The 12945-nt window shown below is 39.5% G+C and overlaps 1 protein-coding gene across 1 annotated transcript in view; it reads right to left on the reverse strand.

The window, feature by feature from the left end:
* The window catches only part of LOC149141400 (putative ATP-dependent DNA helicase CHR12), a 338350-nt gene that overhangs the window by 310483 nt on the left and 14922 nt on the right, over positions 1-12945 (reverse strand). The window lies entirely within an intron of this gene.

The following is a 12945-nucleotide window of genomic DNA, read 5'->3' on the forward strand; positions in this document are numbered from 1 at the left end:
TGTGGATAATGGGTTATGTTTCTGCAAATCCGATATCACATATCATATACAAAACGAACGAGACAACGAAACTATTTATTTGTTGGCTTTGTACGTGGTTTCCATCCACTATCAATCAATCTTCAATTGTATGCTGCCAACACCTATTCTAGGATCGATCCTACTGTTTCTAATTCCATTTCTTAAATTTTATTTCTGCTTCTTAGTTTGACATCATTAAACCCACTTCTTTATTTAAGCCTTTGTTTAAGTAATTTCTACCTTCAAATGTCCCCAACCAATCTTTATAATAATGCTAATTTTTTACTTAAAATCTAAATTGAAAATTCAAATCACTCTTTCCTTGCAACTTTTGTACCTTGCAACAATGCCTTTGAGGTGATTTCCTCCACTCACTCCAAAGCTGGTTCCATATTTTCTTAGTTTGGTATTGCGATTATTTTCTTCTAAATTCTTAGTTTCATGCTCTCCCCCATTTTGGCAGTTATTACATAATCATAGGAAATGTTATGAAACCAGCTCACAAAAAGATAGAAAAGATAGATCAACGACTTCAAAATCAGCCTCTTCGAGGGGGCAACCTCCTTTACATTACACAAATGAACAATTCTTGGATCATACAAATGACAAAACCTCCTTTCTATATATAGAAGTCTAAGGGGTCACAATATAATCAAAGTCGACATAACAATAATAGTATAAGGGCACAACAATAACAATAGTGGGCTTCTATGGGGCACAATAATAACAATATGGGGACAATAGGGGCACAATAATAACAATAAGGGCTACAATGACAATAGTAATGGGGGAATCACTAGTATTACTAGTATTATAGGGACCTAACATGCCCCTCTCCTTCAAAAAAGTGTTGTCCTCAACACTTGAGTAGTTATGGATGCTTTTGTATAAAATTCTCATCCTCCCATGTGGAATCTTCAACGGGTAATTTCTTCCACTTGGTGAGATACTCCGAAATTGATCGATTTCGTAGCTGTCGAGTTCTTGTTTCTGTGACTGCTTCAGGTTCCAATATGATTTTTCCTTCCTCGTCAAGTTCTGGCAATACTATTTGAACTGGAAGCTTGTCACCTATAACCTTCTTTAAGCGTGAAACATGGAAAATTGGGTGCACTCAGGAAGCTGCAGGAAGCTCCAATTTGTATGCCATAGTATCACACCTTGTATGGACCATAATACTTTGGTGATAATTTATTATCCTTCTTAGCTTGCTTGAGGGACATTTGTTTATATGGTTGTAGCCGTAGGAATACCCAGTCACCTACATCAAAACTTCTTTCGTTGCGATGTTGATCTGCCTGTTGTTTCACTCTATTTTGCGCCAAAGTGAGGTTATCCTTTAAGAGTTGGAGAACTTGTTGTTGGTGCTCGATGTGATCTTCCATTGCTTGAACCTTAGAATTTTCTCTTAAATATGATGTGATGGATGGTGGATGATATCCATAAAGTGCCATAAATGGGATCATTTTTGCTACAGTATGGAAGGAAGTGTTACACCACCATTCAACGAGAGGCAACCATTTCACCCATTGTGTCTTTTTATCAAAGACAAAGCAAAGAAGATATACTTCCAAACATTTGTTTACTATCTCAGTTTGCCCATCAGATTGAGGATGATAAGATGAGTTATGAGCTAACTGAGTACCAAGACAGGGAAATAATTTTGTCCAAAAATTTCCAGTGAAAATAGGATCTTTGTCGCTTACAATAATCTTTGGGTTTCCATATAGCTTTTGAATTGTTTCTATAAATGCAGTAGAAATTGTAATGGCTTTAAAAGGATGAGATAATGCACAAAAGTGTGCATACTTGGTAAGTTTGTCAACTACCACCATGATGACACTCTTTCCTTTGGAGTTGGGTAAACCTATGATAAAATCCATTGAAACCTCCTCCCAACGTTGGCTTGGAATGGATAAAGGTTGTAATAGACATAGGGTCTTAATTGTTTCAACTTTATTTTGTTGGCAAACCAAACATTCCGCCACAAACTTTTGAATATCTGATTTAAGGCCATCCCAAAAAAATTCCTTCTCATAAATAGCTTTGTGTAAATACTCTCCTTTGATTGGACGACTTTCAGAAGCAATGGATCTTTCTTCTTGCATTAAAACAGCACCAATTCCATTTCCTGAGCCATCACGTTCCACAATAAAGGTTGACCGATGCTTGGCACATTGCCTCTTTAAGATGTTAAAAGGTCTTCGTTGCTTCTGGAGTACATGAAAATGCATCTTTCTTCAATAATGTTGTTATAGGTGCTGCTATTCTCCCATAATTCAAACATGCGATAATACCCTGTCAACCCTAGAAATCCTCGCAGATGCTTTATGGATGTGGAGATTTTCCATTCCTTAATGGCTTTAATTTTGTTAGGGTCTACCTTAGCACCTTCATGAGATACAATATGACCCAGATATTCCACCTCTTGTACTCCAAAGAAACATTTGGAGCTTTTTGCATATAATTGTTTCTCCTCCAATAGTTTGAGCACCCTATCAACATGTTGAACATGACTCTTCCAAGACTACTTGTAGATTAATATATCATCAAAAAATACTAACACAAATTTTCTAAGGAAGAGTTTGAAAATGGAATTCATCAAACCTTGAAATGTAGAAGGTGCATTGGTAAGGCCAAAAGGCATGACCAAAAATTCATAATGACCCACATGAGTTCTAAATGTTGTTTTCGGAATGTCTTCAGTCTTCATTCTGATTTAATGATATCCTAAACGAAGATCCAACTTGGTGAAGCAAAATCGATCCATGCAATTCATCCAATAATTCATCAATGACCGGAATGGGAAATTTATCTTTAATAGTGAACTTGTTGAACTCCCTATAATCCAGACACATGCGCCATGACCCATCCTTCTTGTGCACCAATACTACTGGAGCAGAGAAAGAACTTTGACTATGTTGAATTATACCAGCCTCTAGCATTTCTGCAACCATACGTTCAATTTCACTCTTTTGGGCATAGATATATCTGTAAGGCCTGATGTTTGGAGGAACACTTCCTGGAATCAAATGAATAGCATGATCATGATCAGGAATAGGTGGGAGACCTTTGGGAGTCTCAAATACCTTAGAATGATTGTCCAAGACTTTTTGGAGATCTGGAGAAATATATGATTTCGATGTGGGAACCTCTAGTGAACATAATTGTGCAATTACGCCTCATTGTTCTTTCTTTAGAAGCTTTGTCATTCCGTTAGAGCTCATTTTCTTGCCCGTTTCCCTGTGATACCCCTTAATTCAACTTCTTTTCCTTCCGAAGAAAATTTCATGAAAAGTTCTTGAAAATTAAAAGCTATTGTACTCAAGGATTGTGGCCATTAGACTCCTAGTACAACATCAGCACCACCCATTGGAATGGAAAGCATTGGGCTATTCAATACATTTCTCCCATGGATAGCTTGATATTATGGCACTTTCTAGAGCAATTTATGGTTCCTCCACTTGCAACAATCACTTGACACTCTGGTGTTGGATGTAGGAAGCAATTTGATTCCTTGGCTATCTTACAATGAATAAAATTATGGGTACTTCCTGAATCAATCAACACTATTACCTTTTTCTTCTTGATATGTCATTTTATCTTGATCGTTTGAGGAGTGGTAATTCCGGCCAATGCATTACAAGATATGGTCAAATTCATTTCTTCTTTATCTAGGGTTTGTTCCTAGTGTATATTCTCTTCTTTTGACATTTCTTGTTCCTTCTCTTCCTCCTCTTCACAATCTATGTAAAATAATTTCTTCTCAGCACACTTATGACCTTCAGTATATTTGCTATCACAACTGTAACAAAGTCCTTTTGCTCTTTTTTCTTCCAATTGTTGTGGTGTCAACCTTGTAGGTTGTGGAAGGCTAAGGGAAACAACACTTCCATCTTTATAGTTATGAGTAGTAGGCTTCCTTGTTGCCATAATTTTTCTTTCCATTTTTTTGTCAACTTGAATGCCTTCTCCAATGAATCAAGTTCCCAAAGGCGAACCTCATGTTGGATGTTATCCTTTAAAGTCCCTATGAACACATCGATCCTATGCTCCTCTGGGATATCTTTTACCCTTATATTCTATTTTTTGGAAGTCCTCAATGTGCTCCATCATTGAACCCTTTTGTTTGAGATTTACCAATTGGCTAAAGAAGGTGTCGCTCTTTGTATCCTCATAATGTGCTATCATTTCTTCCGTAAAAATTGCCCAAGTGAATTTGTTTACGAGAGCAAATCCATAGATACCATACAAACTGATTTGGTTCCAAATATAAAGTTGCAATATGTACCTTTTGTGTGTTTTGCACATTATGGAGATCAAAATATTGCAATATCCATGTTACGGGATCCTTGCCATCAAACTTCCTCATATCGATCTTTGGAACATGGTGGGTCTTCAATCCACCGTTAGAGTCTATAAAATCATGATTAACATTTATTTTGTTCTCATCATGAGTTTTCTATATTACCTTTTTGCCATTAGGAAGCCTTTCTTGTAGTAACTTTGCCAAACCTTCCTTCAAACCTTCCACGTCTTTCTTCAAATCTTCAATGTTGTCATTCTTTGAATCATGATTAACATTTATTTTGTTCTCATTCTGAGTTTTCTCTACTACCTTTTCGCCATTAGGAAGTCTTTCTTGTAGCAACTTTGTCAAACCTTCCTTCCAACCTTCCATGTCCTTCTTCCAATATTCAATGTTGTCTTTCATACCATCCATCTTAGCTTCCACGCCTTTCTTTAAACCATCCATCTTATCTTCCACGCCTTTCTTTAAACCACCCATCTTAGCTTTTGTTACTTTTTGTGAGAGTGAAATTTGTGGAACTTGGTCTTGTAATTTTGATATATCATGTTGCATTTCTTCCTCTTCTTCATGATTCATGTTAGAGCTTTCAGGTTGCTTACTAGGTGTTTCCATTTTCCTTCTTCGGGGCATCAATTAATGATAATTATTCTTCACTATGCCCTTTGAATTCCTTCAAACAAATTTTTAAAACCAAATTTATGCAAAATTTTAAAAAAAACTACACACATTTTTTCACTTTGTAGGAGCTCAATATTGAATCTGATGTATCTCTAAAATTTCAGATCTCCAAGGTCTGAAATTGTGAACTGTGGTAGCCCTCTGAGTCCTCTTTCCAATGCCACCAGTCTGATCAAAATTGGATTCTCCAAGAAAGCATTATGCCCAATCTCCCAAGATGACCTGATTATACACTTTTTCAGTAGAGCGAACTTGTACGAAGTGCCACGTGTCACTGTTTCAACCTTCAGACCTGAAAACGATGCACAGAAAACTACAGTATATCCTCTTTCTATAACTTCTTACGAAATTTCAATCTAATACTCAAAGAGAAAGTTATGACGATTTTCCCAAGGTCACCTGTTTGGAATATAATTCAGGAGCCTGCAAAATCCCTAAATTCCTTGGATCATATCTCTGAAAATATAGCAAGAGAAGATCTGAAATTTGGACCCAAGGATCATCGAGATTTCGGCTAAAGTGGGTTTTTTTTTAGCTTCTGAAACGTCGTAGAAAAAAATTATAGCGAAAATTCCACAATGACCTATTTTGAAGCAGCGAAACCCTAGAATCCAAAGCTCTGATACCAAATCAAATGTTATGAAACCAGCTCACAAAAAGATAGAAAAGATAGATCAACGACTTCAAAATCAACCTCTTCGAGAGGGGCAACCTCCTTTACATTACACAAATGAACAATTATTGCATGATACAAATGACAAAACCTTTTTTCTATATATAGGAGTCTAAGGGGTCACAATATAATGAAAGCCGACATAACAATAATAATATAAGGGCACAACAATAACGATAATGGGCTTCTATGGGGCACAATAATAATAATATGGGGACAATAGGGGCACAATAATAATAATAAGGGCTACAATGACAATAGTAATGGGGGAATCACTAGTATTATAGGGACCTAATAAGAAATTGGATTCTTTGGCAATACAGTCTCATTTATGTGTTGTTTGTCAACTTTAATCGTTGTTTCCAACATTGAACCACGTATTAGGCTACATCTATAAAAAAAATTGACAAAAGATACGAAACTCTCTTTGTTAGACTTTATGGTGTGAGATTAGCAGAGTCATTCCCTATTATAGTGATAGATATCAAGTATTGTAGTTCTCTATTAACCTTGGAAGTTAACCATAATTTGCTCTTGCTAGATTAAATTTGAAGGCCCATCTTTAATACTGATATCCACATTGATGGCAGAAGAAACATCACTCTTACATCTACATTCATTGCTTCTTGTTTAAGAAAATTGCTAATTTTTGGTATGTTATATGCTTAAGAGCAATTTACTTCAAATTTCTTATTAGCCCAATATCAATTTCCAGATTAGCAATCACATTAGCATGATAGTAAAATCCAAATAGAACATAAACATAAACAGTAGAAGACAAGCCAAGACAATCGGACACAAGATGTGGCACCAGCCAGGGTCAAACCCCAATGTGGGGAAACCCTTGATCAATTCTTCTTATAATCTTCAATAGTTCAAAAGAGAGAGAGATAGCATATATATACAAAACTAATATTTTATTGCAGCAACAGCAAACCCTAACCAACAAAGTCACTGGTCAAACAGGTCATATTTGACCTCCAATCAAGCTTGGTCAAAGCTCAGTCAACTCAGCCTCCAACAGCAAGAAGTATCAGCGCAAAAAAGTCCGAAAATCTCAGTCAAACTTCGGTCAACAGCAATCAAGCCTGCGGCTAGCCCTAGCACAGTCAACGTTGGTCAACGCTGGGTCAAAGAGGTTGTCCAGAACTGTGGCCTGCCAAGGAGAGGCAGCCTAACCCAATCCGCAACCAAGAAGAGTCAACGTTGTCCAAATAACCTTCCTGCAACTTTGATCAAACTCGGTAAACGCTGCCCTAAACAGAAAACATACTTCTTTCTTCGCACGTGTGAGAGGTTCTGCTCCAGCTATGCGTACCCAAACAAGAGAGGAGAGAGAAGGATGTGAGGATGAGATGATGAAATTATGCCATGAGGTCTCCTCCTTTTATATGCAACGTTGAGGTTAAGTTGGGGGTGAAAATGATTGTTTTGCTTGCTGGCCGACCTTGACAAATTGTCAAGAATATAAATAAATTCATATCTCCATATATACATGTCGGAATCGGATGATCTTTAGATCAATCCTACACCTCTCGGAGAGAGGAATACAAGAAAAATATCAGCTACCATAAATAAGGTGACCCATATGGAGTTTGGCCCTAGTTGCCAATTTTAACACTCCCTCTCAACTAGGGAGAACTCCATCTGCTAATCCATATGTTAGTCTGTACTATCTCTGTCATCAATGCATTGCTCTGCTGAACTATGAAGAAGAAGAAGTGATCGAGAATGTATCATACCATTCTCTACTGACCCAAAGTCAGTCCTAGATAAAAGAGAGTGTCTCATACCACTCTTACTGACCCGAAGTCAGTTTCAATAAAGAGAGCATGTCATACCACTCGTACTGACCCAAAGTCAGTTCCAATCGATCCCAGATCAAAATCATCCTAGCATAGGGAGTACAATAGTACACGATGCGTCCATCGGTAATACTATGGTCCCTATCCACATTTCCCTACTCATTGGCCAGATGAGAGGTACTTCCCATGAGTCCCAGACTGCATGGGTAGGATGTCTCAACAGGAGAAGGATGAACCACTCATCTTGCCTACATGTCGCCATGGGGTATCACAGGGGAAGGCTGAACCACTCACCCTGTACTCAGCAAACCACTAAGGGAAGGTTGAACCACTCACCCTACAGTTGCTCATCACTCCAAGAAGTACCCCAAGCCCCCCGGAGCTCCCAGAGCTCAATGTCCATATCATACAGGACCCTCATAAGAGGGTCTCTCCATGACTCCTAATCGTTCTCAGAGAGTCAAGAATTTGACCTTTGCTAGGGGCTTCGTCAGAATGTGAACAACCTGCTCATCAGTCCCAATGTGATGGAGTCTTATTGCTCCTTGTTGTACCATATCCCGATAAGCTAGTACCTGATATCTATGTGCTTGGAGCGATCATGAAATACGGGATTCTATGATAATCGGATCCCACTTTGGTTGTCGCAGAGGATCACGGAGGTATCCAACACATGACCAAACAGCTCACTAAACAGCTTCCTCAACTAGACAACTTCACCGGAGGCCATACTCACAGCTATGTATTCGACCTTAGCGGTGCTCAAAGCAACCAACTTCTGCTTCCTGCTCATGCAAGATATCGAAGCAAAACCCAACGAGAAACAGCGCCCAGAAGTGCTCTTGTGATCCACCATGCTGCCTGCCCAATCAGCATCAGAATAACCATGCAGCCTGACATCTCCATCTCCGGCAGTGTATCTCAATTCATGAGTGATTGTGCCTCGAAGATATCTCAAAAGATTCTTGGCACCAATCCAATGTGTAATGAGGCTCAACCATATATTGGCTCAACGTGTTAACTGCAAAACGTATATCTGGATGGGAGTTCACCAAGAACATCAATGCTCCTATGAGTTGACGATACTCAAAATCATTTCCCAATTCAGGTCGGCAGCACTACCGCGTAACTTCTTAAAGTTAAGCCCCATCAGGGTAGTCACGGACTTGCAGTCCACCATCCCAAATCTTTCCAATATCTTCACAACATATTTTCCTTGAGATAGGAAAATTTATCCCAGCTTTTGCTAGACCTCCAACCCTAGGAAGTAGTGCATCAGTCCTAGGTCCTTCATCTCAAATTCGGAAGCCAACTCCCTCTTACATTTGTGAATGAGAGGGTCTGCACCAGTCAGAAAGAGGTCATCCACATAAAGCACCAGTATGAGAGGTCTATCATCTTCAACCTTAAAGTAAAGGTTCAGATCGGCTTCACTCCTAGTGAATCCCAACTTCATCAAATAGCTATCGATCCTCTCATACCAAGCTCGAGGTGCTTGCTTCAACCCATAGAGAGCTTTCTTCAACCTGCATACATGAGATTCCCAATCATGAATCTCAAACCCCTCGGGTTGTTCCACATAGACTTCCTCTTTAATCGAACCATGCAAGAAAGCGGTCTTGACATCCATCTGATGTAGGTTCCATCCTTGCGAAGCAACAAGGGCTATGATCGAGCGGATGGTGGTGTATCAGGCAACAGGTGCAAATATCTCATCGTAATCTACACCTTTTTGAGAGAAGCCTCGAGTAACAAAGCGAGCCTTGTACTTTTCTGCACTCCCGTCAGCTCCATGCTTGATTTTGTAAAGCCATTTAGAGGTGACAACCGATTTGTCCTGCGATCTAGGGACCACATCCCAAACATCATTCTTCATAATGGACTCGTATTCTTCATTCATAGCATCCTTCCATACTTGATGCTTCACAACTTCTTCGAATGATGTAGGCTCATTTTGAATGATAGTGCTCATAATGGTCAAGTATCCCTGATACCTGGTCGGCTTCTTGCTTTCACAGAAAGTCCCCCTTGGTGCAATATGTCTCTCGGCATCTTCGAGAGTCTCCCTAAGCCATGAGGGCCTCTTCTTAGAGGAGGAGGGCTCTTGAGGAGGAGGATCAATAGGATCCATAGGGTCATCAACATCTAGCATTTTTTCATCTTCTTTTTCACCTTGCTTTCCGGTGTCAACTTCTTTATCCTTCCTTAGTATAGGAAGGTTGTCAACCTTGCTAAGAGCCATATCTTCGTCAAAGGTGACATCATGACTTATCTCAACTTCCCTTTGACCAGCCACATAAATTCTATAGCCCTTAGAATTTTCGCTATAGCCCACAAAGATTCCTTTCTTTCCAGATGCACCCAATTTGCTTCTTTTCTCTTTCGGCACATGAAAGTATACGAGACTTCCAAAAATTCTAAAATGAGAGACATCGGGTTTCTTACCAGTGAACATTTCTTCGGGAGTCTTGGAGTCCAATGCTTGATGAGGGCATCGGTTTTGAACATACACGGCAGTATTCGCAGCTTCAGCCCACAGAAACTTCGGAAGTCTTTGATCACGAACAATGTCCATAATAGTACGGTTCTTCCTTTCAACCACACCATTCTGCTCGGGAGTGTATGGTATTGTGGTCTCCCTCTTAATGCCAGCTTCTTTGCGATAGTCAGGGAATTCATTGGATTCATACTCAGTCCCATTATCAGTCCTCAATATCTTGATTCTCTTCTCAGATTGATTTTCGATCATGGCTTTGAAGTGACGGAACCAGTTGAACACTTCATCCTTCTTTTTCAAGAATTAGATCCAAGTCTTGCGAGAATAATCATCCGTAAAAGTGAGATAATATAAATATCCTCCCAAAGAGTTTACGGGTATCATACCAGATATGTTGGAGTGGACCAACTACCATATATCTGTGGTCTTGCTATTACTAGAGGGGAATGGTCCCCTTGTAAGTTTTCCTTCGGCACATCCCAGACATACACCTTCATGCTCTACTTTAAACTTGGGCATACCTGTCACTATCTGTCTCACATCAGGAAGAGCCTTATAATGGAGATGGGCAAACCTTCGGTGCCATAGTTCAGATTGTAGAGATGTGTCACAAAACATGGGCCCCAATGAACTTCCTCCAACTTGATACAAAGTATCAACCCGGAACCCAAGAGTAAAAGCATCTTTAAAATTCCTTTTCCAAACACGTACCTTTCCATTGATGAATGCCACCTTGTAACCTTTGTCTTCCATTGCCGAAATGGACACCAGGTTCTTCTTGAGATCAAGTACATATAAAACTTCTTGTAAATGAATCGTATTACCCTGATTCAATTGAAGGGTAACATTCCCTACACCCTTTACGGGATAGGTGGCGTTGTCTCCAAGAATAATCTCCAAGTTTGTCTCCTTATCTATCAAATTAGAGAGAGTTTCCTTGTATCCGGTGAAGTGCCTTGAGGCACCATTATCAATATTGTCTGGAGGAGACGTAGTGGAGAGGTCCGATATAAGATAATACTCCTTTTGTTTATTGTTAACAACATTTGATTCTTCATACCTAGAGTTCCTTGCTTTCTTGGAGGATTGACCATTTCCATGATGCCCTGCATTCCTTTTTCCTTTGCCATTGATCCTACCATTCCTTTGATTATTGTTGTTGAAGTTGCCCCTAGAGTGAGTGTGATCATCATCATGTGATGTGTCCTTTCTATTTGGACACTTCCTCGCATAGTGGCCAAACTTAATGCAAACAAAGCATCTGCCCTTCCTTCCACCCTTAGATTCGGGCTTTCCATTGAAATGACCTTTAGACCCTGCATTATTTCTCCTTTTGGCATGAGCGGAGAAAGCAATGGGGTTGCCTCTATTAGAAAGCATTTCTTGCTCCACCATTCTTGTTTCTTCTTGAATGCATCTTGACATCAATTCTTCAAATCCAGAATTCGATCATTATTGATAATAGTGGTTCTAAATATATACCACTCGGGTGGGAGCCCTCCAGGGGTAGTGATAGTAAATTCCCTGCCAAGAATGACTTCTCCAATCGATAGAAGATCATTCTTGATCTCAGTGATCCTTAAGAAGTAGGATTGAATATCCTCGTCCTTGCCCTTCTTAATATCCTTCAACTTCTTTTTGAGGAACAAAATTTGATTTGCATCACTAACCTTGAACATGCTTACCAACCTGTCGTAGATTTCCTTGGAGGTGTTCAAATCGGAATCCTTGATAATCTTCTTCGCTTTGACTTCAACCTTAGTCTACTTGTTCTTTGTAGTAGTCGGTGCATTTGATGGAGGCTCAAGGATTTTACCCTTCACATAACCCAACACTTCTTGTTCTTTCAATGTCAAATCAAGAGACATCTTCCATTCGTGATAGTCAGAATTTTCACGAAGCTTGTCTTTAGTCGGGAAGTGGGATGAGGAACCCATTGAGCCTTTTGTCCTTTCCAACTGTCTTCGGTGATCGCTCTTTCACTCTTGCTTGGGCTTTGTCTTCACCTCACCTCTAATACCATGTTAATTTTTGGTATGTTCTATGCTTAGGAGAAATTTACTTCAAATTTCCTATTAGCCCAATATCAATTTTTAGATTAGCAATCACATCAGCATGATAGTAAAACGCTGATAGAACATAAACATAAACAGTAGAAGACAAGCCAAGACAAGAAGACACAATATGTGGCACCAGCCAGGGACAAACCCTGATCTGGATTTAAACAGGAACACAACAAATTACAGATATAACCATAAATACAAAGATGTAGTAGAAATAACACTTCATTTCATTAATATCAAATACTAAAATATGCTTACAAACAAAATGGAAATAAGACTAGCTCGGGCGATGGTAGCTTATCTCTAAGAAGAGATGTGGCAGCTACATGCCTCTGAACTGCATTACAATGAGGCTCAAGGGCCTTTTTATTATTCAACAATAAGAGCAAATCCTAAATAACCAAAATCCTAACCCAAGGAGATGTAACACCAAGAGGTTATGGGCCCCGTTGGGGTTAGTTGGACAACCAACTTCCCGGGGTCGCAACATGGTCATGTTATCTCCGTTTGACGCGCATGATACCCTGTTGGAAAGATCTCTCCAAGGATTACGAAGGAAAAAATGATTTTAGACTGAAAATCGCTGATACAAGATTGCCAAAAAAACATCGTTTAGGGCCTCAAAACAACTCTGGAAGTTTAGGACCCAAAAAACTGCTAAAATAGTAAATTGTGCTATAATTAAGGAAACTGAAAAACTGAAAGAAACAATGGTGAGGGTCCAAGTGGAATTGGCGGGTGGCCACCAATATCCACCTGGATCATTCCTCCCCCCTTAGGAAGTAATGGTCCCCATTGCGTTGAGTTCCTCCATGAGATGGGGAAACTTCTGCTGAACTTGGTCCCTGGTGAGCCACTTGCCCTGGTGAAGGAGTTGGCTTGCTTTGACAACTCGA

Source organism: Pinus tabuliformis, chromosome X (assembly GCF_031772625.1).
Source record: "Pinus tabuliformis cultivar Carrire ecotype Pingquan chromosome X, CPIR1, whole genome shotgun sequence".
Classification (NCBI taxonomy): domain Eukaryota; kingdom Viridiplantae; phylum Streptophyta; class Pinopsida; order Pinales; family Pinaceae; genus Pinus; species Pinus tabuliformis.